This window comes from Babylonia areolata, chromosome 25 (assembly GCF_041734735.1).
Source record: "Babylonia areolata isolate BAREFJ2019XMU chromosome 25, ASM4173473v1, whole genome shotgun sequence".
NCBI classification, from domain to species: domain Eukaryota; kingdom Metazoa; phylum Mollusca; class Gastropoda; order Neogastropoda; family Buccinidae; genus Babylonia; species Babylonia areolata.
In genome coordinates, this window is record NC_134900.1 from 31,269,415 (window position 1) to 31,295,421 (window position 26,007).

The 26,007-nt window shown below is 43.0% G+C and overlaps 1 protein-coding gene across 9 annotated transcripts in view; it reads left to right on the forward strand.

Annotated features, from left to right (window-relative positions):
- Positions 1–26,007, forward strand: part of LOC143299785 (plasma membrane calcium-transporting ATPase 2-like) — a 169,681-nt gene that overhangs the window by 25,304 nt on the left and 118,370 nt on the right. For 7 of the 9 annotated variants that reach the window (XM_076613201.1, XM_076613209.1, XM_076613200.1 and 4 more), the window contains exons 2-3: positions 2,470–2,677; positions 11,414–11,455. The gene's annotated coding sequence lies outside the window, so the exon portion shown is untranslated. Of the gene's footprint in view, positions 1–2,469; positions 2,678–11,413; positions 11,456–19,397; positions 19,619–26,007 lie in introns of those variants that run through there. The other 2 variants (XM_076613205.1, XM_076613207.1) reach the window with 2 other exon arrangements.

Here is a 26,007-nt window from a genome sequence, read left to right on the forward strand (position 1 = left end):
AAATGGGTTAATTTAAAAGGAGAATGATAATAAAATGAGTGAAAGTTCAAGCATCTGGGGGACGTCATAATGATTATCTTTTTGTTTTTGTTTTAAAATGCCACACCCATGATGTGCATGTTGGCATGTAATACTCAAAATCACATTAGGAATTGAAATGTGTTATGACAGTTTGCCCCCAAAATGGAAACGTCCTGTTAAGATGACACATTTTTATCTCAACAGAGAGCACAGTGCCTATTATCTCGAAAAGCACACAATGTCTGTTATCTCTAGAAACAACTGAAGCAAACAACTAGCAAAACAAAACAACTTTCCATAGAGAACTGCATGTGGGGAAACCCAAGTTTAAAGAACTTAGGGAAAATAGAATGATTAAAACAAACTCAAAAAAATATCAACCAAAAGTACTGGAACAAGTGGAAACAGCTGCAGGATAATCATTCAGAAATAATGAGAACAGTGATGTCTCCAAGTAAAAATAGTAATTCCTACAAAAGCAAAAGGTGTCACTGTCAGTCCGACTCTCAAGACAAAACTTGTGCTGTTAACTTAGCAAAAATCAAAACAAAGATTTGATCTGCATTTAACTCATGGAGATGATGTTTCTGGAAAGTAGCAGGAAAGCACCCCCCACAGCACAGCAACAGCTTCTTCTGTTCTTGTGCCTGTGGGATGTTATTAGATCTTGTGAACTGAAAGAAATTTTGCAGCTTTTTTGCGTTGAGGTCAAATTCGCAAATCCTACAATAAGTTGGAGGCAAAGGGCAGTTTCCATTGGCTTCATAATTTCTTATTCCATCAGATCTGTGACCAACTGTTCTGCAGGTAGTTTCCCCATGGCTTCAGTAAGTACTTATTCCATCAGATCCACAACCTGCCCTTCCTTTCCTCAAATATTTGTCAAGACTGGGGCTAGAACCAAGTTGTGTACTCCTCTTCCAGTTTGGCCCCATTACGTGATTGGCTTAACACTGTGGACTGTGACTGCTTTCGATTATGTCAATAAGCTTTTCTAGCAGGCACGGTGCCACAAATAGTGTTTAGCAGGTCTATTTTTGGTACATTCAATTTGTTAAGACCTGTGTTGTGAATATACGAGAAAGTGGGATTAAAACCTTTGGCTTTTTTTCCCCACCAAATAAAGATACATTCAGGAGACACTGTGTAGTGGTGTTGTGTGATTGAGGTTGGTTCTGCTCTGTTCATGTGTGTTGGAGAGAAAGGAAGAGAGAGAGATACAGAGAGAGAAAGAGAACTGGCTTCTATTGCGATGGTCATCTGTTCATGATGTGTAACATGTACACATGCTAGGTATCCTGCTTTACACATGCACATGCACACACACACACACACACACACACAAATCCCAAACCTACAATTGTGATAAGAATACCACTTTGGGACCAATGAATGTATGCATTCTTAAGGCGTAATGTTGTGATAAACATGATCATAAATGATGGGGGGGTTTGCTTCATCTCTGCAGAGTTCAACTCAGCACAAGAGGATTTGCACGTTTGATGACTGAAACCTGACAGGTGCAAGCATCACTTTGACTTTGGGTTTTTTGTTGCCATGTTCTTCATGGGGCTTATGATAACAGAGCTTTGATGTTTTACAGTTTCCGTTTCTCATGGACAATTAGTTTGGACAATTCCATGTACGCTACACCACATCTGCGAGGAAGATGCCTGACACTGTCAGCACAATCTGATGCACTAGTCAGGCCTTGTGTTTATGCATATATACTTATGTACCAGTCAGAGTGGATTTCTTCTGCAGAATATTTCCAGTGGACAACACTTATATTACCATGTGTTCTTTTTCAGTACCATGGTTTATTGTCCCATCTGAATGAATTGACGCTCAGTTTGAATTTTCACTTGCTCTTAGGAGAAAGATCGAGACCAGGATTCAAACCCAGACCCTTACTGACACTGTTCCTGCAAAGCATTTTAATCATTTGCCACCTTCCATGTTTGCTGTAGGTCCTGGAGCAGTTCATTAACCTCTTCAGTGCTGAATCTTGGTGAAATTGGATTACCATTGTACAAATTTGAAGATCAATAACTACTTTTGCGTTTCTTATGTATGGTGTAACTTTGCTGATTTTGCACATCAAAAGTGAAGCAAAATTTAAAGAGGAAAAGTTCAAATTAAGACATTGTTATGGACGTCCTGACCTGTAAGCGCTGTTTTTTTCTCAGTTTGATGTCAGCCCTTCTCTGACAAGCATACTCTGTGTCATCAGCAGTCAAGGATATGATTTATTTTGAAGCTGAGTTTGTATGTGTGTTTGTGTGTCTGTGACAGAGAGAGAGAGAGAGAGAGAGAGAATCACGAGCATGAGCATGCATTTGCACTGATAGAGGTGGGAGAGGAGAAAGAGAGAGAGAGTGGGAGTCTGTGAAGAAACCAGACCAAAAGAAACAGGTGGAAAACAGTATTTCTTTCTATGTGTTACAGGACTTGATTGCATGAGGATGCTTGCATGAGGAGAGCTGGGAGTGCAGGAGGTAGCGATCAGCGGGTACTGGCCGGCAGCAGCCTCTGGGGTCCAGTTTCCTCTCCAAGTTGACTCTTCAAGCCCTTGAAGACCCACAGCCCTTGCTACTGATTCCACAGTCTGTCAGTCTGCAATCCGGCGGTTGTTGAGTCACCTTCCTTGTGCCCTGTAAGTTTGTTTGGATGGAGAGAGGTGTGTGTTTTATGTGTTGATTTGTTGACTTTTCTGTGGTGGGTAGTTTTTTGTCCAGAAACCTTCATGGTTTACATGAGAAATGTAACACACACGCATGCACGCATACATGCACACACGCATGCACGCACGCACACACACATTTTATTGTTGTATCTATAAACCTATAAGGTTTTCATAACAAATCATTCTGATTCTCACACACACGCACGCATGCACACTCTCAAGCATACACGCACATGCGTGCACACGCATACACATAGTGTCACTCATGTTACAGTGTAATGCACACACATATGGATGCTCACATGCGTGACACATGATCACATGCATGCGCACATGCATGCACAACCACACACAAACACATGGAAACACTGTATACACACACACATACACAGGCACGGGGTATGTACACACACTCTGTTTCTCTGATATTGAATCTCTTTTTACCTGCCTATGCCCATGTGCACAGATACCCCCATCTACTGTAGTATTAACCAAGACCTGATTACCAGTGTATTATCATACTTTAATAGGAGGTTTGAGTACAATTAAGTTGTGATATAAAACAGAAGTAGTATTGGTAAATAATTTAATGATCTGCAAATATTTCTTGAAATTTTGTATAAAATGTCGGGATCATTTCAAACTGTCGCAACATTATATCTATGTGTGTCTATGGTGGTATAAGGGGGAGACCCACTTGTGCGCCTCTGCGTGTGTGCGTTCATGTGTTTGTGTGTGTGAGACATTCTAACCTATTGCATGCAAACTACAGAATGCAGACCGACGTACAGGAGTGCATGCACGCATACAGCTTATGTACAGGCACAAACAAATGCTGCACGTGTGCGGGCACAAACACACTGCAGACAAAGAGAAGGTGAGCTTGTTTGCTCTCCAAAAGTGCAGTTTACACGGGGGTGGAGAAACAACAAGGAGAGGGCATATGAGAGGGAGAGAGCATGAGAGAGTGAGACACAGAGAGATGCAGAGAGAGTGAAAGAATAAATGAATAATTTTTGTTTTCTCAGGGTAATAGATCAAGCATCATGCTTATTTAATCGAACCCTTGAAAACAAACAAACAAACAAAAAAGAAAATAAAAAGGAATGAAAAAAAGTGAACAAACAAGAAAAATTTCCAAGGAAATCTTTATTTTAAAGATGAGAAGAAGAAAAAAGAAGGAAAGAGAGAGAGGAGAAAAGAACACAGAGAGCTGAGAGAAGGGATGTTCTTGCGAAATCAGATTACAACATAAACAGAGACACAGAAAGGTGGAAGTTTGTGGGGGTGAGGGGGTGTTAGGAGAGAGGGGGTGGAGGGGAGGGGGAGTTGTCTTGCAGAATTTCAAGAGCTGTCAGTACACAGTGTGGTGTGGGTAGACTGGGGAGCTAGCACCGTGTAAGCGGCACCATCAGGTTGCCCACAACTACAGACTTTAAGTTGAACCTTCACTGTACAGGTGCACCACAGAAATGTAGGGTACACACACGCCCAGCGCCCTCGCCTAATCACTGTTTGGGTGCATGGGCACGCTCCCACATACACAACACGTGCATGCATGTGCGCACGCATGCATGCACGCACGCACGCACGCACACACACACACACACACACACACACACACACACACACACACACACACACACACACTCTCTCTCTCTCTCTCTCTCTCTCTCTCTCTCTCTCTCTCTCTCTCTCTCTCTCTCTCTCTCTCTCTCTCTCTCTCCTGTCCACAGGTGCGTGCACATACACACACACACACACCAACCATACACAACACACTCGCACATGCATGCACTCACACACTGACACACTGAGAAACGCGTACGCACACACATACACACAATCAAAGATATCTATAAATGCACACACACTCAGTCACACATACGCACACACGCATTGAAAGACATCTAAAAAAAACGAAAAACAACTGTGTATAGCTGCCAGAGAGAGGCAAGGCATGAAGGGCGAAATTGGCACGTGTGTTTTTTGTTGTTTTTTTCCATTGCGTGGAGGGCAAAAACTTTTTTCTTTTTTGGGGGGGGAGGTGGGGGGTGGGGTGGGGGGAGTGTGTGGGGGTTGTTTTGTTTGGATGGTTGGCTTGTTGGTTGGGTTGGATAGTTTGGTTGTTAGTTTTGTATTTAAAAAAATTAAGGCTTCATTGCTGCCACATGCGTTGTATTGAGATATAGACATTATATATATATATGTGTATATATATATTATTATTATTATTAAGTGTTCATAGTATTGTATGTTATTGTTTGTTATTACCATTACTGATATTATTATGACAGTGTCACTTGTCAGGTACCTGGTTTCATTATTTTTTTATTGAACAAGATGGCAGTGAAGGCTATGGAAAAATGCCACTTGCTTTATTTTGGCCTTTGTCAGTCTCTCAGTTTGCCAGTATTTTATCAAAGCCACTTATTCTATTGTTTATTATTCATGTATTATTTCACATGCTAATATCAGTTATACTGCTACAGTGTGCTTAGTCAGGACTCTATAATGTGTGTAGTATTCTGTTGTGATTACAAGATATTGTTTGATGAGTATCAGTTATTGGTTAAAACCATCTGATAGTGATATGTATCATGGTCTGTTAAATGTAATTTAGCGACTATGCTCTCTCCCAGTCCTATTCGGCTTACTCCAGTATAGTGCAACAAAATAACTGATTCATTTGAGTCACTTTGACAAAGTATGATCTTTACCTAAATCTATACAGTCAGTGTGCTTTCACTAAATCAGCATAGCTTTAACTACTGTAACTACAGTACTGAACTACAGTATTTAAATGTATCAGAAATGTCATCTGATGTGAGTGTTTGGTCTTCACACATGTGCATTATCTTATGTTATGTTGTTGCTTATGCCAAACTGAGTGGTAGTCTTTCCATGCAATATGTATAAATTACATGTGCTTTCTATCCACTTGCATTCCTCACATGTTCTTGTTCATGTCTATTCACGCATTGTCTTCTTATATCTTCTTCTTTACTTACTTAACTACTGTAAATAAAACAACAGAAAAACCCTTTTGTGACTGGCTTGCTTTTTGTCCCTGGGCCAGTGCGTGCATCTTTTCTGTCCTTTCAGTTTTAATTCAGTAAATCAGTAATTCTTTGTACCGTCCCCTTTCTATGATAAAACCACTTGGGTGCACGGCTGCACATGCATTGGAGTCCTTGTGTGTGAGGGAGGGGGAGCTGTGAAAGTGTACATGCATTTGGGAGGGGGTGGTGGAGGGGGGGATGTGAAAGAGGGGGTGGGGGGAGGGGGCTGCACTAGTGTGCATGCATTAAGAGAGAGAGAGAGTCAAATCAAGATTTTATTTCATGATGGAGAGTGTGTGTGTGTGTGTGTTGGAGTGGATGGCTGAAGTAGGGTTAGGGGAGGATGGTGAGAGTGTGCATGCAAGGGGATGGGGGGATGGGGAACTGTGTGCTGACCATAATCCAAATTATATTCAGTGTGAATCTCACAAAGGCCAAAATAAATACTCTTTACAAATTATGATTATAGTTAAGCAACATTCTTGCATTTTTACATTCAACACATACTACACAGATCTCAGTGACCTTGACCCCCACCCCTACCAGTCCACACTTTCCATTTACATGTATTTATAAATTTCATCTTTCTTGAGAATAAGAGCTATGCATGTGTAAATGACTGTAAGCGCTTCAATTTGTCTCTGCACAAGATTCAGCGCTGTATAAAATTACTAATAATAGTAATAGAGGTAGCTGTTATTCTCCTTCAGTTTTGCTAACCTCTTTAGAGGATATCTCAGCCATTGCACACTCACACTCTGGACAACTCATACACCGACCCATCTTCTTTACACCCATTCATCATCATCCATGGCTTGACTCATATCCTGTCATATTTGTCCATTCTCTCTCCCCCCGCCCCCCTCCTCCTTCATGCTCCCATCCATAACTGTACAGGCTCATTCACACTGTCACCCTGGTTGGTTCACTTGCACGTATAGACCCAGGTGCCAACTTGAATCATTTCCGTTTCAAGGTATCATTCAGTACTACACTCTTTTTGTACCATTCACCAATTAATTTAGCAATAAACCACTGTCAGCTGCCCATGCATGGAGTCTTTGTGTCAGAGGGTTAGCTTGAAAGTGTATATTGCATTTGAGGGTGGTGGAGGGTGGGGATGTCCGAAATAGGGGTGGTGGGATGGGTGCTGACTAGTGTGCATCTATTAAGAGAGAGGAGTCAATCAAGAATATTTTATTTCATGATGCGAGATGTGTCTGCTTGTTGTTTGGAACCATGTATGAAGTTAAGGTCGTTATTTGGGGAGGATGTTGATCAGTGCATGCAAGGATGGGATGGAACTGTGCAATGCATCACCCTCAATCCATAATCACATACAACCACAAGCACATAACAAGTGCATTTTACCATCACTTTTGTTAATAAAATATTGCAACTGCATATGATATTGCCCAACAATTACCTTTGCAAACTTGTTTCACTGTACCAACACCTATTCAACAGATCTCAGTGATCACATGACCCCCACTCCCTACTGCAGTCGACACTTTCATTTACATGTATTTATGAAATTTCATTTTTCTTGAGATTAATCAGCTATGCATGGTGTGTGTGTTTGGATGTAAGGCGCTTCAATTTGTCTCTGCACAAGATTCAGCGCAAAATAAAATTACTAATAATAGTAATAGAGGTAGTTGTTATTCTCCTTCAGTTTTGCTAACATCTTTAGAGGATATCTCAGCCATTGCACACTCACACTCTGGACAACTCATACACCGACCCATCTTCTTTACACCCATTCATCATCATCCATGGCTTGACTCATATCCTGTCATATTTGTCCATTCTCTCTCCCCCCGCCCCCCTCCTCCTTCATGCTCCCATCCATAACTGTACAGGCTCATTCACACTGTCACCCTGGTTGGTTCACTTGCACGTATAGACCCAGGTGCCAACTTGAATCCATCTACCCGTTTCAAGGTATCATTCAGGTATCTACACTCTTGTTTGTACCTATTCACCAATTAAGTTTAGCAATACTATGAGTCTCAGGACTGTCATGATGTCCTCATTGATGGGATAAAAATTTCTTTCCCACCATGTCACAAGGTGTTGCATATATATTATTATTGTATACTTACCTGTGGTGTAAGTGGCTTTGGGGGAGTCCAAATACAGTGTGTTGACATTCTGACCTGTAAGCTCTGTCTTATCTCAGTGAGGTGACAGCTTTTCACTGACGAGCATATTCTTCAGCAGTTGTCAAGCGGTTATCTGTCTCTTCCTCATTCTCTAAACCCCCATTTCACTGACAGTTAACCCCCCCCCCCCCCCCCACACACACACACACCCGTCCCTGTTCCACTTTTTGTGTGTGAGGAAGCTCCTATTCATCATTGATGGCATGTCAGTATGAACTGTGCACATGCATCCACCCCCCCCCCCCCCACACACACACACACACATACACACACACACACACACACACACACACAGGCATTTTACCATCACTTTTGTTAAAGTTTTGCATCTGTATATTTGCCCCCACTAAGATTAGCTTCTGCAAACTTGTTTCCTTGTACCCAAGTAACCTTTCCAGATGATGTATCCACATAGGCACCTGTGCCTCAGATGTCTATCCCTCACTGTGGCTGTGAGGAGATGGGATGGGTGTGAGTGGGAGAGGACTTACTTGAAGTGATGGGCATGATAAGGGGATGGATGCTAAGGGATAGATAGATGTCAGGTATTTGTGGGGAGTGTGTGTGTGTGTGCAATCATGCATGCATGTGTGTGTGTGTGTGTTTTGGGAGTGTGTGTGTGGGTGGGTGGGGGGTGTCAGTGAGAGAGAGAGAGAGTGTGTGTGTGTGTGTGTGTGTGTTTTGTGCTGGTTTGTGTGTGTGATTGTGGATGGGGATGATAATGTGCGGTAGTGTGTGTGTGTATGTGTGTGTGTGTGTGTGTGCACGCGCATTCAGTTAACAAAGGATAGGCAAGTGTGTAATCTGTTTGTCTTGCTTCTAAGTCTAGATTATAGCGCCCTGTGTTGATTTTGGTTAACCTTTTTTTTTTCTTTCTTCTCACATCAATAACTGTTATTGCTCTGGGGGTCCTGTGCAAAGGAGGTAGAGGACATAATAAATACCAATTATATTGTTGTTATAATTTAGCACCCAGTTTTCCCAGCCAGTGGACATGGTCTGTGAACTGGAATGCTAAGCCAACAGCCCTGGTTTGCTGAGCATGTTGACTTGAGCTGTTCCTGACAAGAAGTCTGAGTTTGATCCAGGAAGGCCTCCCCCACCTGTCCCCCTCCCCCCTTCTTACTGCTGTGGACTCACAAGGCTAACACAGTCACACCACAGGTTCCTGTGCAGCAGAAGTGTTGACAGTGGGGATAGGTGGGCATGTAAACCTTCAACCTTGGTATGGGGTATGTCTCACTCTCTCCCTCCACAACCCCCTCCACTTTTCCCATGTATTGCTGTTATTCACACTTGGTAACAGTTATAATTGTGATTATAGCACTATTTCCAGTATTACCAGGGACTGGCTGATGTGTAAGCCTTGTGCATTAATATTTATATCATTTATATCCTGATTTCAATAGAAAAAAAATGTATACAATAATTTACAAATAAATGAAGTGATAACAAGCAGCAGATGTCCTGCAACCACCAGCAGCCACCAAACCCCATCCCGGAGCACACAGTACATGCATGAATGCTTCCATGCCAACTTCAGTATGTGGTACCCCTGTGTGCTTATTTTATGAGAGAGAGAAAGAGGGAGAGTTTGTGTGTGTGTGTGTGTGTGTGTGTGTGTTTATATGCTTGTGTGTGTTCATGTGTGTGTGAAAGGGTAGAGAGCTTGTCATGACCATGTGTGTGTGTGTGTGTGAAGGGGTAGGGAGCTTGTCATGACTGTGTGTGTGTGTGTGTGTGTGTGTGTGCATGTGCATGTGTTGATAATGAAGGTATTATTGCTGATGTAAACATGAACATGATTCCTGTTTATGAACAGCCTTTACAGACATGAAAGTGTGTGTATTCCTTTTCCATTGACATAGTGACCCTCTCTCTGATTCACATCCCCACTTCCTTGTCAGTAATGTTCAGTGTTGTACAAGCAGCTGCACAAGGATTGATTAACCCCTTGGCTGCTGCTGCAGAGGATGCTCCTCAGTGATGGGCTGTTATATTAATGAGACACGATTGAGGTTACAGGCAGAATGTTGGGCAACATTCTTTATAATAGTCTTATTTCTCTTGGAACTGCATTATTTTTATTCAGCAAAACCCATTACACCACTCAAAAAGTACACAAGAAGTTGTTCTTGAGCTCTTGCTAACTTCATGCCACTCAGATTTCGTTTTATAAGTTTTGAGCAGCCAGGAGGTTTAAGGGTCTGTGGTGTACAGTTTAAAAAATTTTTTTATTTTTATTTTTACTTACATAGAATATGGGGGAAAATGAGGAGTGTGTGTGTGTATTTGTGTGTATGTTGGGGGTGGGGGTGGGGTTGCCGAGGTGGAGAGAGATCTTCTCCCACAACTCCGAGAAGAGTCACTGGGTCGCCACACAGAACTATTCACTAGACTCCTCCAGGTCTGTCAGTTGTGTGTCTCATGACCACACCGTAACATTAGAGAGAGAAAATGAGGTCCCAGGTCCAACATCAGGCAGTACAGATCTTTTGAGCCAGCGCAAAATTATACAGGATTTTGAGAGAGAGAGAGAGAGAGGATAGAACAAATTTAAAAGATTTTCTTGGTGAGGTGGGAGTGGGGGGATGGGGGAAGGATGATGAAGAATTGATGTGAAGGAAAGGTAGGGACCACACGGAGGCAATAGTGTGCTAATGCTTTTTGGCTTTGATTTAGCGGGGAGGACTCCATGGGCCATTTTATCCGTCAGCCAGGCTAATTTAAAGAAAACCAGTTTGGGGAATCAATAGCTGGACCCCTAATGGACAGCTCCAGATTTTTTTTTATTTAATTTTTTTTTTACCCGCACCCCCCCCCCCACCCCCACCCCACACACACACACACTTTTTTTTTTTTTAATGTAGCTGGTCTCAAACGCCAGGATTTCCATTTAGCCCCCTCCAACCTTTCCCCAACCAACCTGCTGCTTCTCAACCGTCCCTACAACCCTCACCCCGTTCCCTCTCTCCCTGTTTCTCTGTCTCTGCCAGCCACAAGCACCACCCACCCCTCCTCTCTGCTTTCCCCTGTCTTCGCCTTTTAAATTTATTTGTCCATTCTTGGGGGGAGGGGGGGAGTCCCCTGAAGGAAGGATCAACAAACTGCAGCAGCCGTCAAAAGTGTTTAGATTGGTTAAAGGCAAGCATTTTGAGAGGGGGTGGGGGCTAGGGGGGGCTGTTAAAAATAAACCGGTTGAGAGAGAGAAGGGGGGAGGGGGGGATTTTATTATGATGGCTGTGTTTTGTCATTGCAAAAGGATGGTGTGGAATTTTAAAAAAAAAGAAAGAAAGAAAGAAAAGAAAAGAAAAAGGGAAAAAAAGAGAGAAATTTTGATATAATGTTTGTGTTGTGAATAGTGACTTACTCATTCATCAAATTTTGATTATGAAGGTGGTTTAAGGATGAGGGAAAGAAACATTCAAATTAAGATGATGCATGCGTTGTTGACAATACCCTTTTCCCTTTTTGAACAGGTTACCTACCCTGTTGTTCCCTTGGAGAAATGCTCTAAAGAGGTGAGTAGAAAAGCTTGTTTTCTCCTGTATCACATGTAATTAGTATTTGTAAGTGCAAAAGGATACATATCACATACGTCATGTGCGTCTTTGCAAAAGGGTAAAAATAAATACATCACATGCAACTCTGCGTTTGTCATTGCAAAAGGGTAAATATTGCATGCACTATGCGTTTGTCATTGCAAGAGGTTAAATATCACATGCACTTTGTCTTGGTCATTGCAGAAGGTTAGATAAAGTTTGAACTATGCATTTGTCATTGCAAAAGGTTAGAAACTCATGCACTATGACCATGCCTTTGTCAACGCAAAACGTTTGATACCTCATGCACTATGACAATGCGTATGTTATTGCAAAAGGTTGGATATCACATTCACTGTGTGTTTGTAAGTGCAAAGGAGAAGGTATTACATGCACTGTGTGTGTTGGTGCAAAAGGGTCAATATCACATAATGTGTGTTTTTCATTGCAAAAGGCTAAATTAGTAAATAACACATGCACTGTGTGTTCATCACTGCAAAAGGGTTATGAGGGTTTACAGGAATAATTTCAGGGACCACACCTTTAAAGTTGCTGGTCTGCTATTGAGCTTAGAAATCCTCAAAAGAGGATGAATACAGATCCCAAGTGAACGCATTGAACTGTGAACATGAGAGACTTCTGAGTTTGAGTCTGATCCTGGGGTATTGAGAACCATTATCACAACTTGATACCAGGATTTGGAGCTGCACATATTGTCTGTGATATGAATATTGCTTTTTGCCTGTGTGTGTGTGTGTGTCTCTGTGTGTGTCTGTGTCTGTGTGAGAGAGAGACGGAGAAGGGGAGATAGTGTGATTGAATGAGGGAGACAATGCATTCTTGTTTTAACAGATGATCTGAAGGTTGTGAAAGGAGATTTGTGATCACATACTCCTGCTTAAATTTGCTCTGTTTACTTCAAAAAATGTCTTCATTAGATTAGTGCTGTAGCAAATCTTGTGTCTCGTGTCTTCTCTTTTTATTTTTGATAAATGTATTCCTCCTTTAATTGCCATGGTGGACTTTCACCTTCCCCCACCCTTCCTCTTATCATCTCTCTGTTCCTCTCTCCCATCGTCCTAGCTCCAAATGTGCATGATAGCCAAGGGTTAGTACCCTGGACTTGCAATCTTGGTGTCATGGGTTCAAATCCCAGGCTGCATCTGGTGGGTGAATGGTGGAGGCATTTCTCATCTCCCTGGTTACATCATATATGCAGACCTGCTTGTGCCTGAACTCAGTTTTATGTGCATATACATGAAGAACATCTAAAGATCCTGTAATCCATTTTTGTTGGGTAATGAAAACGCAAACATACCCATGGTGCACACCCCACAAAACGGAGTGTGGCTGCCTAAATGGAGGGGTAAAAACAGCCAGACAGTGTGTAACAGCTCACTAGTAGATATGAATAAGTGTGGGAGGTGTTGCAGAAAAAAGGGGGTTGGGGTGGGGTGGACAGGGCGATGGTGAATCTGCACTGTCCTCTGTCACTCTCCATCTATTTCTGTCCCAGTAATCCCCCTTCCTCCTTCGTGGAAGCAATGGCATTCCCCACCCTTCCACCTACCTCCTTCCTTCCCACCCTCTGTAAGCCAGTTCTCTCCAGGTAATTAAATTAAGCACTGAAGTAATGCGGTGTGCTGCATTGTCTCCATTCTGTAGGACTTTTTTTTTTCTTAAATAAAAGCAGATTTGGTACAGTGTACGTCAACATAAATCGGTCTGCATTCTTTGATGCTTCCTTGATACTGAAACTGAACTATACAACTGTGATTAAGGTATTTGTCAAAGCTTTTTTGTTGTTAAGGATAGTTTATTCCAGAAGGGAGGAAAAGCAACCACATGACACAAGTTTGTTAGTTTTGTTTGTTGTACGTCTTGTTTCTATGTTGTATGTCAGTCGTTTAACATCTGCGTATCTTTCATTTTATACTTTGATGTAGTTTACCTATTTGTTATTTAATTGTTTTTTAGTTGGGTTTTTTTGGTTTGTTTTTTTGTTTCATTTTATGTTTTATACACTAACCTAGGTTTGGTTCTCAAAGCCTGACCAACACCTTGGGTTTATGTTAAGGTCGAGCATCTGCTTTTTTTGTTTTTGTTGCTTTAATTTTTTTTCTTTACACAGATGTGGTGTATTAAATGGATCAGTCTTTGCCTTGTGAGACACCTCCTTGAGATTGAAACTGAAACTGAATGTCACGAGCTTAATGTTCATAAGAATGAAATGTTTGAGTCTTTTTTTTTTCCTTTAAAAAAATTTTTTTTAAGACCTTGAGGTGGTCGGAAACGGTTGACTTGCTTCAGGCAGTGTATACCGTAAGCTGACAACCACAAATTCAGACTCTTTCCTAATGTCAGAGGACATGCAGCTCCTCTCGCTTTTGCCCCTCTGGGTATTTCTGGCATCCTGCACTATTTTTTTCTTTCTTGTCTGTTGAGTTTTGCTGAGGTTTTTTGTTTTGTTTTTGAGGCTGTTAATTATGCAGTGTGTTGTTTCTGTAGTTGTCATCAGCGTTGTGCAGCTATTTATTTTAGTAACTTGTGCCCAAAAGTTTTTTCGATTTATTTTTGCAGTGTCTGGATGTCAGCGCTACCTTTTTTTTTGTGTGTGTGTGTATTTGCATCAGGAAGGTTTGGGGTGGGATGGGGGTGTGTGGGGGGAGGTTACACAGCTAGAAGTCAATCGTTTCAGAGTTGTGAAGAAAATCGTGCAGAATGTTAGCTACATTGTGTGATGATGAACAGTAAGGATTGTTCCAGAAGATTTTTAGCACAGTTCCCTTCCAGCACTTCACTCTTTAAGATTTGTATGGTTTTGGTGATTAAAACAGCATTTATATGTAATATTTCTGTCACACGTCTTAGCACAGTGGAGGAGGAGGGGGTTGGGGGCAGTTGCTGCCGGAGTTATCCATAGTTCAGTTAAAAAAAACCAAAAAAAGCTGCTTCCCTCAACTCTGTTAAGAGACATTAGGATGCTGCACGGAAGAACAGTTCACCAGATTCTTTAGGACTTTGTGTCACCAGATATGGCAGATTCTTTAGGAATGTCTGTGGGTTGTTCGTCAAAGCTTGGGTCCCTGCAGTTGGTTGTACGGTCCATTTTTCAGTTTGTCAGTCTGTCGATTTTGTTCTTGATTTTAAATTTTAAAAAAAGAAAAAAAAAGTATATCTTCCCTTCCTTGTCCTTTCCCCAACAGTCACAACACACACACACACACACACACACCTGGGCTGGGTTGCCTAAAGTGATGTAAACAGTGTTAAGTTAGCTCAGCGTTTTTTTGTGGGTTTTTTTGTTTTTGTTTTTTTTGGTTTGTTTTATTTTTAGATTTTTTTAATAAATGCTTCGTCTACATACTCTAAATCCGTTAATCAAGGAAAACTCTGAACGCCAAGCAAAAAGCAGAGCGCTACTAATAATATCGCTTGTGCAATCACCCCCCTGGATCCATCTGTCATTTCTTTGCTGTCCACCCAGTTGGGTGAACAAGGCAGATTGGTGCGCTTGAGTCAAGTTTTATTTTTTTTTACCGGGGGGGGCGGGGGGGGGGGCGTTGGGGGGGTTAGGGTTGGGGTTAGGGGATGACTCTGTGTGTGTTGTTCGACATTTCGTGTGCAGTCGCTCTGGTGTGTGCGCTCGCAACGTCTGAGTCTCTGTGTGTGCTTTCGGGTTGAAAAGTGCACGCAAATTGGTCGGTTTCCGTTTCGGTTTCCGTTTTTAGGAAACTGTTGATCGGGCCCAAGAGCTGCTGAGCTTCCCGTAGTATTTTTATTTTTCAAATTTCTATATTGGTGAACTTAAGGGTTTATATTGATATGATAGGTGAACTCCCCTAAATACTGTCTCTTGGTTCCCCCCCCCCCCCCCCTCCATAGCCCCTCCCCCCCTCCCCACACATACACCCCTTCCCTTCCCCCGTTATTCACACCAGTAGTAAGGAACTAGTTATTCTGAAGAAGAGGGTGGGGTTTTTTTTGGTTTTTTATTTTTTTAATAGAAATCATTCTGTTTTATTTCATTGTATTATTTTTTAATTAAAATAATATATTCAAGCAGATCAGTAAATGGCGAATTTTTAATAATATAGACATGATTAGTCAAATAAATAGCGTATATGTTTATGATTTGTTTTCCTCACAAGCACCCAGTTGTGGCATTATTTGACAAAAGAATGCCATCGACAAGTGAATTGAATGGCAGGCAGTTGAGGTCAATAAATATATTCCGCGTGCGCAGTTAATAAATAATAATGGCCTCGGCACCATTCACAATTAATTGGCGGACGGTTGCATGCTTTAGTAAGCACACACACACACACACACACACACACACACACACACAAGCGCGCGCACGCTCAACACACACACACACACACACACACACACAAGCGCGCGCGCGCTCAACACACACACACACACACACACACAGAGGAGTTTAAGTAGGTGCGAATCGATGTTCTTCCCCAACGCTGTTGGAAACGTTGTTGGACGCGTTCTGTGTCGTGTTGTTGTTGGCTTGTTACGCTTTTAGCCAGGGAATAGCATTCTTTTGCCTTTTAAAGATTATAATTTTTTATTAAAAAAAAATTTTTATTTAAAATTTTTTTCTATCTCCCTGTCAATCCCTGTCTCAGTCAAGCTGTCTGTCTCTGTTGCGTTCGCTTGCTCGCTTTCTCTCTCTCTCTCCGTGCACCCTCCCCACCCTTACGCTCCACTTCCTCATTCCTTCCACCCTCCACTCCCACCTCTACCCTCTCCTTTTCCCCGTTTCTGAGTGCCGCCAGTATATGCTTGTTTAAAGCAAAGTGACAGCCCCCCCCCCTCCGCCCCCCCCCCCCCCCCCCCCCCCCCCCTTCCCTTACCTGAGCAAAACGGCAGGTAGACTGTCTAGCCTGCCTAGCCTAGCTAGCTGCTTCTTCGCTCGAGGGGCTGAAAATACCGTTGGCTGCCAGAGCTCTTTCTGGTGGTCATGGAAACGGGGGTGAAGTGCTTTGCTGCCAGTTGAGTGAGCGCCGAGTGGAGTGGTGTGGGGTGTCGGTTCGGTTACGTGTGTGTGTGTGTGTGTGTGTGTGTGTGTGTGTTTGTGTGTGTGTGATGAGTTTCCCTGTGCTTCTCTCTCCACTTCCCCCCCGTCTCTTTCTCCCCCTCCTGCCCCCACCCACCATCCCTCCATGTGTCTGTACATGCCTGTCTGGACCTTAGTCTGCTAGAGTCTATCTCACACAGTGTCGTGGAATTTATTCATTTTCCCCATTACCCCCGCTCTCTTTCTCTCACCTACCCACCCTCTCTCTTTCTGTCTCTCTGTGCGTGCGTGAACACCAGTAACGAGAAATTACAAAAGAACAAAATTAATGAACACGCGTAGTGAACTCTTTCAGGCACACCAGTTGCGTACACACGTATGATAATTACTGTATTATATACCCTTGGCCTTGACGACACACAGTGGTGGTGGTATATGGTGGATATGTCTCCTGTCAGCAGTCTATTTTCAGACTGATAGTCTCGGATCGATAATGACGATCGACGTGAATCGACTGGGCATAGTTTGACGACGATATGCCAGATAACAATGTTGTCAGTATGTTATCGGTGACATTTAGGCGATGAATGGTTCGACCTATCTTTCCTTGGGTCCGAATGCTTTGAAACCACTGCCTGTTGTTGGTCGCGGTGGTGGTGTTGCGATGGTGTGGTAGTGCCAGGTAAGCAGTAATCGTCCATATTTTATTTCGTGTTAATGCTTTCAGCGAACTGTAGTTCCTCTATATAGGTCTGACCAGCCAGCGCGTTGGGTTTATGCGTAGGCCAGGCCTCTCTGTCTCTCTCTCTCTCTCTCTTTTTAATTTATTTTTTTTTTTAATTCAAAATGATAATTGTAAACATTGATGTGATGTATCGTGTATGGATCAATTCACACGCTTTGACACCTCGATCTCTGAAACTGTCCCGGGCAGATCTTTTTTTTTTCTTTTTGTGTTGTCCACAAAATAAATCACACTGCTTCGTTATCGTGTAACTAATTTGCTTATCCTTTTTTTTTTTTAGTGTGTGTGTGTTTTACGGTTGTTGCTTTTTTTTTTTTTAATTGATGGTTTTACGACTTCGAGCCCAGGCAATAATGAACTGGGCTGTGCGTGCTTGTCCACGTACGATGTTTGCTTTTGATGTTTTAATTAGGGTGATAAAGTTAGTAGTTGTCTTGAGTGGGTAAAATTTGTCGTGTTTTTTTTTTGTTTTGTTTTTTGTTTTTTAGGGTGGGGGTTGGGTGGGTTGTGTGCGGGTTTTTTTTTTTTTTTTTTTTTTTTTGGTCTCTTTCGTTGTTTTGTGTAAATTGGAGGATGTGCAGTGTTTTCCGCCAGAAAGAAAAAAGAAATGGAATAGTTTGTTTCGTTTTTGGCTGTGTAAAGGATGTGTGTGTGTGTGTTATTCGCGGGTTTTAGTTTCTGTATTGTTTAGTTTTGTTCTCTTTTCAGCCGTAGCAGTAAATCAGCATGTTTGTTTTTCTTTTCTCTTAGATGTATTAGGGTTAGTTTTTCCCCCCACTTTGGCGTTTGACTACCAGTAGTAGCAAGGCATATTGTAAGCAACATGTCAGATTGAGTGCCTGACGGGGCATGGTATGATAGTATAGCAAAACATTTCAGGGATGTCACGAGGTGTGGGCGGGAGGGAGAGAGGGATTTATTGTGCAGAGCCTGTCTGAGATGCTCTCCCTGGGTCTCTATGTCTATGTATCTCTTGAGTTGCTGCCAGTCCTCTTGGCAGTCTCTACATACCCACACGCGGTCGCGCATGCGCACGCACGCACGCACGCGCGCACACACACACACACGTACCCGCATTCGCGCGCGTAACGGCACACACGTATGCACACACACACACACACTTTTGCCTTGTATAAGGAGTGTCAGCATGGCGGGATATGGACCTGTGATGTAACCTAATTCTTTCAACTAACTGCCGTACCTTTGCTTCTTTTTCTTTCTCATAAGTTAAGCACTGGACTGGTATGATGTTTCTTATTCTACAACCACCTCCATTGCAGCTGATTTTACCCACTTTATATATAATTATATATAGAGAGATATATAGATAGATAGAGGTATAATTCTTTATATATTACTGCCAGTAGGCAAGGACTTGGACCACAGGGAGAGGTCGGTCTACCAATCATGAAACTCGAACTGTTAGCAAAACTTCCGAACAAAAGGGGAGGCCTGTGTCTGCGACGGGGAAAAAAAAGAGAGGGGGGTGGGGGAGAGAGACACTGCCTGACATTGTGTGGACGTACGTATGCTGTCTGTCACCCCTGTCTTCCCTCCACAAGCGCTGCCGTTACTGTCAGTCTTCGTCGTCGTCCTTCTGTGTCCCCAAAATAGCCGTGTGTTGTTCGGCGAGCTATTGATCACCCCTGTCAGCAGGTTTTACACCTGGGTTATGCGGTTTGTAGTCAGTCATTCAAGACTTTGAGAATAGTGTGGGGGGAGGGGGGAGGGTCAAGGGGAGCGGTGGCAGTGGGCTTGTGTGCTGACAATGGTGGATGGGCTCACTACTACTACTAATACTACTACTACACACGCTGTTTTAGACCTAATCTCTCTCTCTGTCTCTCTCACCCTGTAGGTGTGCGTGCGTAACCGGCGTTATGACGTCGGTTTTCTGTTTTGTGCTGGTGGGGGGCGGAGAGGGGGTGGAGGGGGAAGGGGAGTGGTGAGAGGGGGATTGTCGGTGTGTCAACTTGTCAGAGGGGAGGCGGAAAAGAAAAATTGGACGGTTTTAGAGGATAACGGTGGTGGCAGTGTTGTGTCGTTTCCCTTGTATTGGTTGTGATGGTCGTAGTGGTGGTGGTGGTGGTGACTTTGTGCGCGCATGTGTGGCAGTATGAGTGAGTGTGTGTGTGTGTGTGTGCGTGTGCCTTAAGGCATTGGATGCGAAGGAGAGTCCCAGTGAGTGACAAGAGTGAGGAAGAAGCCTTACTATCGACTGCGCTGGACTTGCGTGTCTTTCTGCTGTCTCTACATCGGCAGATTTGTTGAGGGTTACAGTGTAGCGTTTCACCTGTGGAGTTCTTTCTTTCTCTTGGGTGTTAGTGTTTGTTTCACCTGGAGCTCTTCCTCATCAAGTCAGGTTGGTTGGTTTGATTATCATTATCATGGATGTTTTGTGAATTTTGCGTGCATGCTTAACACGTGCACATATATAATGTTCTGTTTGCATTTTGTATAAAATTTTATGTATCAACAAGAAACTCACAAAAACCGCGATAATGAAAAGAAAGAAGAAGGGGAAAAAGAAAGAAAGAAAGAAAATAAAAACTGAAAAAAAAATTTTGTGTGTGAATTCACTGTGTGTGCACCAGCAGTTTCAGTTTCAGGGTATCAAATAAAAGCATGCTGACTGATCTATACGATACACCACACATGCATTAAAAAGGAAACTTCTCTTCTTTTCATTCGTTACATGAAAAACGAAACAAGACAGATGCCTGACCTGCAGCAGCAGCTGATTCTTTGCACTGCAGGTGTTAGGATACACACGGTTTTTTTTTTCTTTGAGTTTTACTGTTTTTGTAATTTTCATATAATTTGTTTATTTATTATAGCACTCTCACGTGTTGTTGTTTTGATGTAGAAGTATAAGCTGCACGACTTGTGGCTTTTTCAGTGCACTCTCGAGATTGCACCGCATAATTGTGTGAGTGATATAGTTATATTGTACACTGTTTATGAACAAATGGAATATTTCTCCCCTCCCCTCCCCTCCCTCCCTTCCTCCCTCCCTCTCTCTCTCTCTCTCTCTCTCTCTCTCTCTCTCCCCCCCCCCCACTCCTCCTCTCTTTCATCTCGCGCTCACTATTTCTCCCTCCCCCCTCTCTGTTGATTCTTTGCCTGGTCTGACGTATATGGAGGGAGGCAGAGCAGGTTACTGTACAAACTATAAACAAGGGCAGCCCAGGTGTTGTGTGGTCAGGAAGATGGGCAGGTAAAGGAGAGGCGGATGGGTAGATGTTGGGGGGGGGGGGGAGGAGGAGAGGAGGGGGGTTTCAGCGTGGATGCTGTACAACCTGACACTAAACAGGGATAGCTGTGGGCATGTAAGTCGCTGAACTGAACACAAGACAGGTGAGGCAGGTCAGGTGGTCAGATTATCATACCCCAGGTTGGAGGGAAGAGGGGCTACTGGGGTGGTGGTGGTGGTTCGGAGTTCGGGAATGGTGGTTGAGCTCTCATTTTACCTGGTAACAGGTGTTCCACTTTGCTGCACCAGCTGTACACCCCCACCCCCCAACTTTTTCACCACTACTCCCCCGTTACACCCCCACCGCTCCACCACTACTCCCCCCCCCTTACCCCCCTACCGCTCCACCACTACTCCCCCCCCACCATCGCGCCCCCACCATCGCTCCACCAGAGAAGGTACTACTATGCCAATGGCCCCCACCTCCTTTGCTGTGGAAGCTGGTGGTGGTGGTGTGGGGTTGTTGTATAGTGTGTGTAGATGATTTACTTACAGTCTGGTCGTCTTCTGTACTGGGCCCTCTTTCCTTCCATTTGTTTTATGAGCTTCCTTCTGTGAGGGTTGGGAATATATGTACTGATGTGTGGTGGGTTTTTCTGGCGTGTGTGTGTGGGGGGGGGGGGAGGCGGGCGCATGCGCACGCTTGTGTCTGTGTGTGTACATGTGTTGGTGTGTGTGTTTAGGAGGGAAGGGAGGGGAAGGGGTGTGTTACACATGACGCACGTGTATGTGTCTGCATGTATATATAAGGTGTATGTGTCTGTGAACGCATGCATGTTATACTATTAGTAGTAGTCTTCAGTTTAAGATTTTCAACTTTTAAGTGATATGAGGCAGTGTGTGTGTTAAGAAAGGTGTATGTGCCCCATTTACGATTTAGCATGTGTGTGGGGGTATATGATATATGATGAATGTGTACTTAACCATGTGCATGCACTGGTGCATACATATGTTCATACCCACAGCATTCTGAGATCTTTGTGTGTGTGTGTGTGTGTGTATGCACACTTTACTTCTCACAGGCAGTCAAAGGGCATGCATTTATGCGCAAGCTTGCATGCACACACACATGCACGCACGCACGCATGCACGCACACACTATATATCTCTCTCTGTCTTATTCACTCACTCACTGATTCATGCACACATGTTATCACATACATACATATCACACACATACAGACTGTCACTCACACACACACACATACACAGTGACACACACACTCACACACACACACACACACATGCACACGCACACACATGCACACGCACATGTGCGTGCGAGTGAACACACACACATATGCATAGCACATGGAGAAAAGACGGACACACTGACAGGCAGGCAGGCAGGTAGACAAAAACGGATGTTGGATCTGAAGGTAATAACCCTAGTGCATGTCGAGTTGAGGGGGTATGGAAACGGTAATCATCCCAGCATGTGGCACCCCTCATAACAACAGGGTAGAGGCAGGGTCAAAGGGTCAGGCGTATAGAACACCCACAGAGAGAATCCTGGACTGAAGAACCTTCTAGAGCTGTCTTCAACCTTGAACAGAGAAGGAAAAAATGTAAGGATCCATTGATCATGAAAGTATAATACACACAAACGCATGAGATAGTCTACATGTGGATACATACACCTGCATGTGCATGAGCACTCAGATACACACATTGTCTGTCAGTGTCCGTCTGCCTGTCTCACTCTCTCATTCATGCACAGATGTCTATACACAGTCACACACACACTGTTACAGATCTATACACAGTCAGACACACACACATACACACTGAGTCACACACACAGTCTCTCTCTGAGTCTATCACACACACACACACACACACACACACACACACACACACTGTTCTTTTTACACTTTTTTTTGTGGGTGTGTTTTTTAAATTGTGTTTACAAGCCAAAAAAGAGCAGTTTGTAGTTGAATTTACATGGTCCTGTTGTGTATACATAATTTCTACAGAGCTTTCTGTTTGCTGCTATGCCAGTTATGTAAACAATTTCCCCAGTTTCCTGCCCATCTACCTCCTCTCAAGAGGCTTAAAGAAAAGAAAATCATGGGGTCCTCCAACTTGCGGTGTTCGGTTTATGGTTTGTGTCAACAGCAGTTCAGCTTTGGGAGACGGTTAAGTTCTATAAGTACCCAGTAGGTTGTTGAGTAACATTCCAGAAAGCATTACCCGGTTGTTACCCTTAGCTTGAGTGCGAGTGTGTGTGTGTGTGTGTGGTGGCTGGGCGTGTTTACATGGGAGTGGGGTATGGGGTGGGGTGGCTGGGTGTGTGTGTGCATGCATGCGTGTGTGTGTGTGTGTGTGTGCACGCACATGTGTGTGTCCGTGTGCGTGAGCTATCTGGTGGTCCCCAGGCCCTTTTAGTTTGGCTCAGTTATTTCATATCCACAGTCTTGCATCACATGTTTGGTAAGGGATGTTTACATTTGAAGGGCATAGGAAACCAAAAACAAAACATGATAGTGACATTTATAAATGCTTGGAACACACTGTTTATTTGGCAGGAAAGAACAGAAATTCCACCTGTTGCATCTGCTTCATCTCATGTATTTATTGTGTGTGTGTGTTTGTGCATGTGTATGTGTGCATGTTTGCGCGCAAGCAGAAAACACATTTAATCCTTAAATGGTCCTGAATTTGTGAACATCTGAACACTTGTGGTCACTCCTTCTCTCCTCACACACACACACCACACACACACACCCATGCACGCACACATGCACAACACAGGTGACTGCAAACACACTCTTAGGCTCACAAAGCTTGAACACTCACATGGAAGTAATACAAATGCATATTGCACATACTTAACGATGCAAGAGTGTGTGCATACATATGCATACATACATGTACAAGCACATTCTCTCTCTCTCTCTCTCTCTCTCTATTGTTCGTGGTCTTACATTTTTCTTACATTGACTGTATGTTATTGGTTTAGCCGCCTTTCAGTGCTGCAGAGTGGTTTGTAACGGTCCAAGTGTGGACTGGAGAAAGCCAGGGACAACCATTGATCCTTTTTTCATTTGGGCTTTGACAGAGTTTTACAACGTAACTGTAACTGTTCCAATGTGAGTTCTTTGACAAAGACGTTCTCTTGGTAGTGAAAAATCATGGGTACAGATCCAGCTTAGAAACCAGTGTGGCATAACAGCTGTTCCTTTGTACATGAAGCCCAGAACACAGTTTCGTCATAAGGAATATGTGTGGACCATATGTATAAACACACATGTATATATTTGTGTATGTGTATGGGGACGCATTTGAAAATTGTGTCTGTGCATGAAATATGTGTATGTTTATGAGAATGTACTTGTGTATCGATGTTTATGAAAAAAGGACCTATAGACTTTTATGGCCATTGGAGCAGTGAATTGGGTACCCATTCACAGCTGCGTGGAGTGACTAAAATGGAGTGAGGTGCCTTTCCCAAGGACACAACACCATGCCAAAAGCAGGGCCTCAAACCCTGATCGATGATGAACTCATGATCAAAAGTCCAACGCCTTACCGACTGTGCCACGGTGCCACCATGGAATAATTGGTTGTTGGAAAAAGACCAGACTGTCAAGTCGGGTGGATGCGTTAAAGTGAAGTGACACAATAAATGTCAGTTTAGGAGACAACAGACTCTTTCATCAGACAAATGGATTAAACTGTCTGGTCGGTGTTGAGTGTTGGTCCTTGCTGGCTAATGCTGATTTATCGGCTGTGTTATCAGTCTAGGCAGGATGATAGCTGCATTGTATTTTCACAGGGTAGTGCATATCTGTCCCAAATACTCTGACAACCCATTGTGAAAGTGTGTATGTGTTTGTGCATGTGTTACGTTTGAAAACTTATTCTTGTTTAAAAGATTTGAAATCCGAGTTTTAAAAACAGGGGAAAGAGAAGTGATTACCTTGTTCTGCATGCAGACTATTGGTAGTGAAGGCTTCCATTTTAAGTCTTGGGATATATATTTTTCACATTGAAAAGACATGCATATGTGGAAACATGTTCATGCACATATGAATACACACATGCATACACACTTGAGTGGATGTATGCACTTACACATTCACACACATACACATACATCACACACACACAAATGTACACTTGCACGCATGTATGCGCGTGTGTGCGCGCGCACACACACACACATCAATAATTACCCCATTCTACAATCAGTCAGGACTTTTATGTAGTCATGTGATACTTGAGTTTGATTGATTTGATAACTAATGTGTACACAGAAGGTTGGGGGAATGGGGACAAGAGAGAGAGAGAAATCAATGATTATCTCATTCTATGGCCCATGATGTCAATAGTGAGGACTGTGGCATTGTGATTGTCATGTGGAAAGAGCGGGTCAGAGGTGGGGAGTGTCGATGATCCCCAGTACCCAAACAGCCTGTGCCTGCTCACACCTGTACTGCCAGTTCACCAGAGGGGAACAGGGTGGGGAAAGAGTGAAGAAACGGATACAGTATGGACAGAAATGGATATGGTACGGATTTTGAAATGGATATAGAATGGAAGTGGATATGGTTTCATAATTTTTGTTTGCTCAGCAATGACACCATACTGTCCAGACCAGCATAATCATTTGTGTACGCTTAGTCAGCAGTGACGCTGTACTGTTTCAATCGGAGGATGTACACACACAGACATAGCTGGCATGTGCATGCATGAACAAACACATACACAAGGGTGAAACTTCCCTCGCTCACACACACAAGCACACACGCGTACATTCACATATGCATGAATTGACATGTATGCCTGGATTCACACCCAGGCAAACTCGTTTACGCTCTTGCTTGCATTGAATCATTCTAGCACGCACATGGGGGTATGCTTGAGTGCGTGCATACACAAGCAGTTCCCCTCATTTGTTGTGGGTCTGTGTGGGCGTGAGACGTGGGGAAAATGTTACCATTGTTTATTCGTTTGCCTGCTTGTCTGTTTGTTTGAATACATGTTCTCTTGAACTGGGTAGTCTTTGTTTAATGAATTTGATTAGAACAAGACAGACCTGTCACATTTTTGTGTCAGTTATTGCATGAATTCTGAAAATAAATCTTAGCGCTGACAGCCCTTCATTATATATTTTTTTTATATACTTCCTGCATTGAGTTTGGTGATATCGATCTTACACCAGTATAGAACAGATATATATTCTTTTAAAAAAGATTTGTTTTTAAGATCTTTGGATGAAATCCATGATCTCCATTTTGATTAAAATCATTATTATTGGTTTTTGTTTGTAAAATAGCCACTGCATTCTCAATGTAGAAATTATTGATTCCTTTTCATAATTCAGCATTGAACATTTAGGGTTCACTTTCTGCAGTTTCTGAGGTGGTTGTTAGTCCTTGACCTAACCACTTTGTCACAAACAACACGTGGCTGATATCTGCATGTTTATTGTTTCATTTTCAGCCCTCTCAACTCAGTTTGGTTTTGCATATATGTTGTATTTCAGACCACAG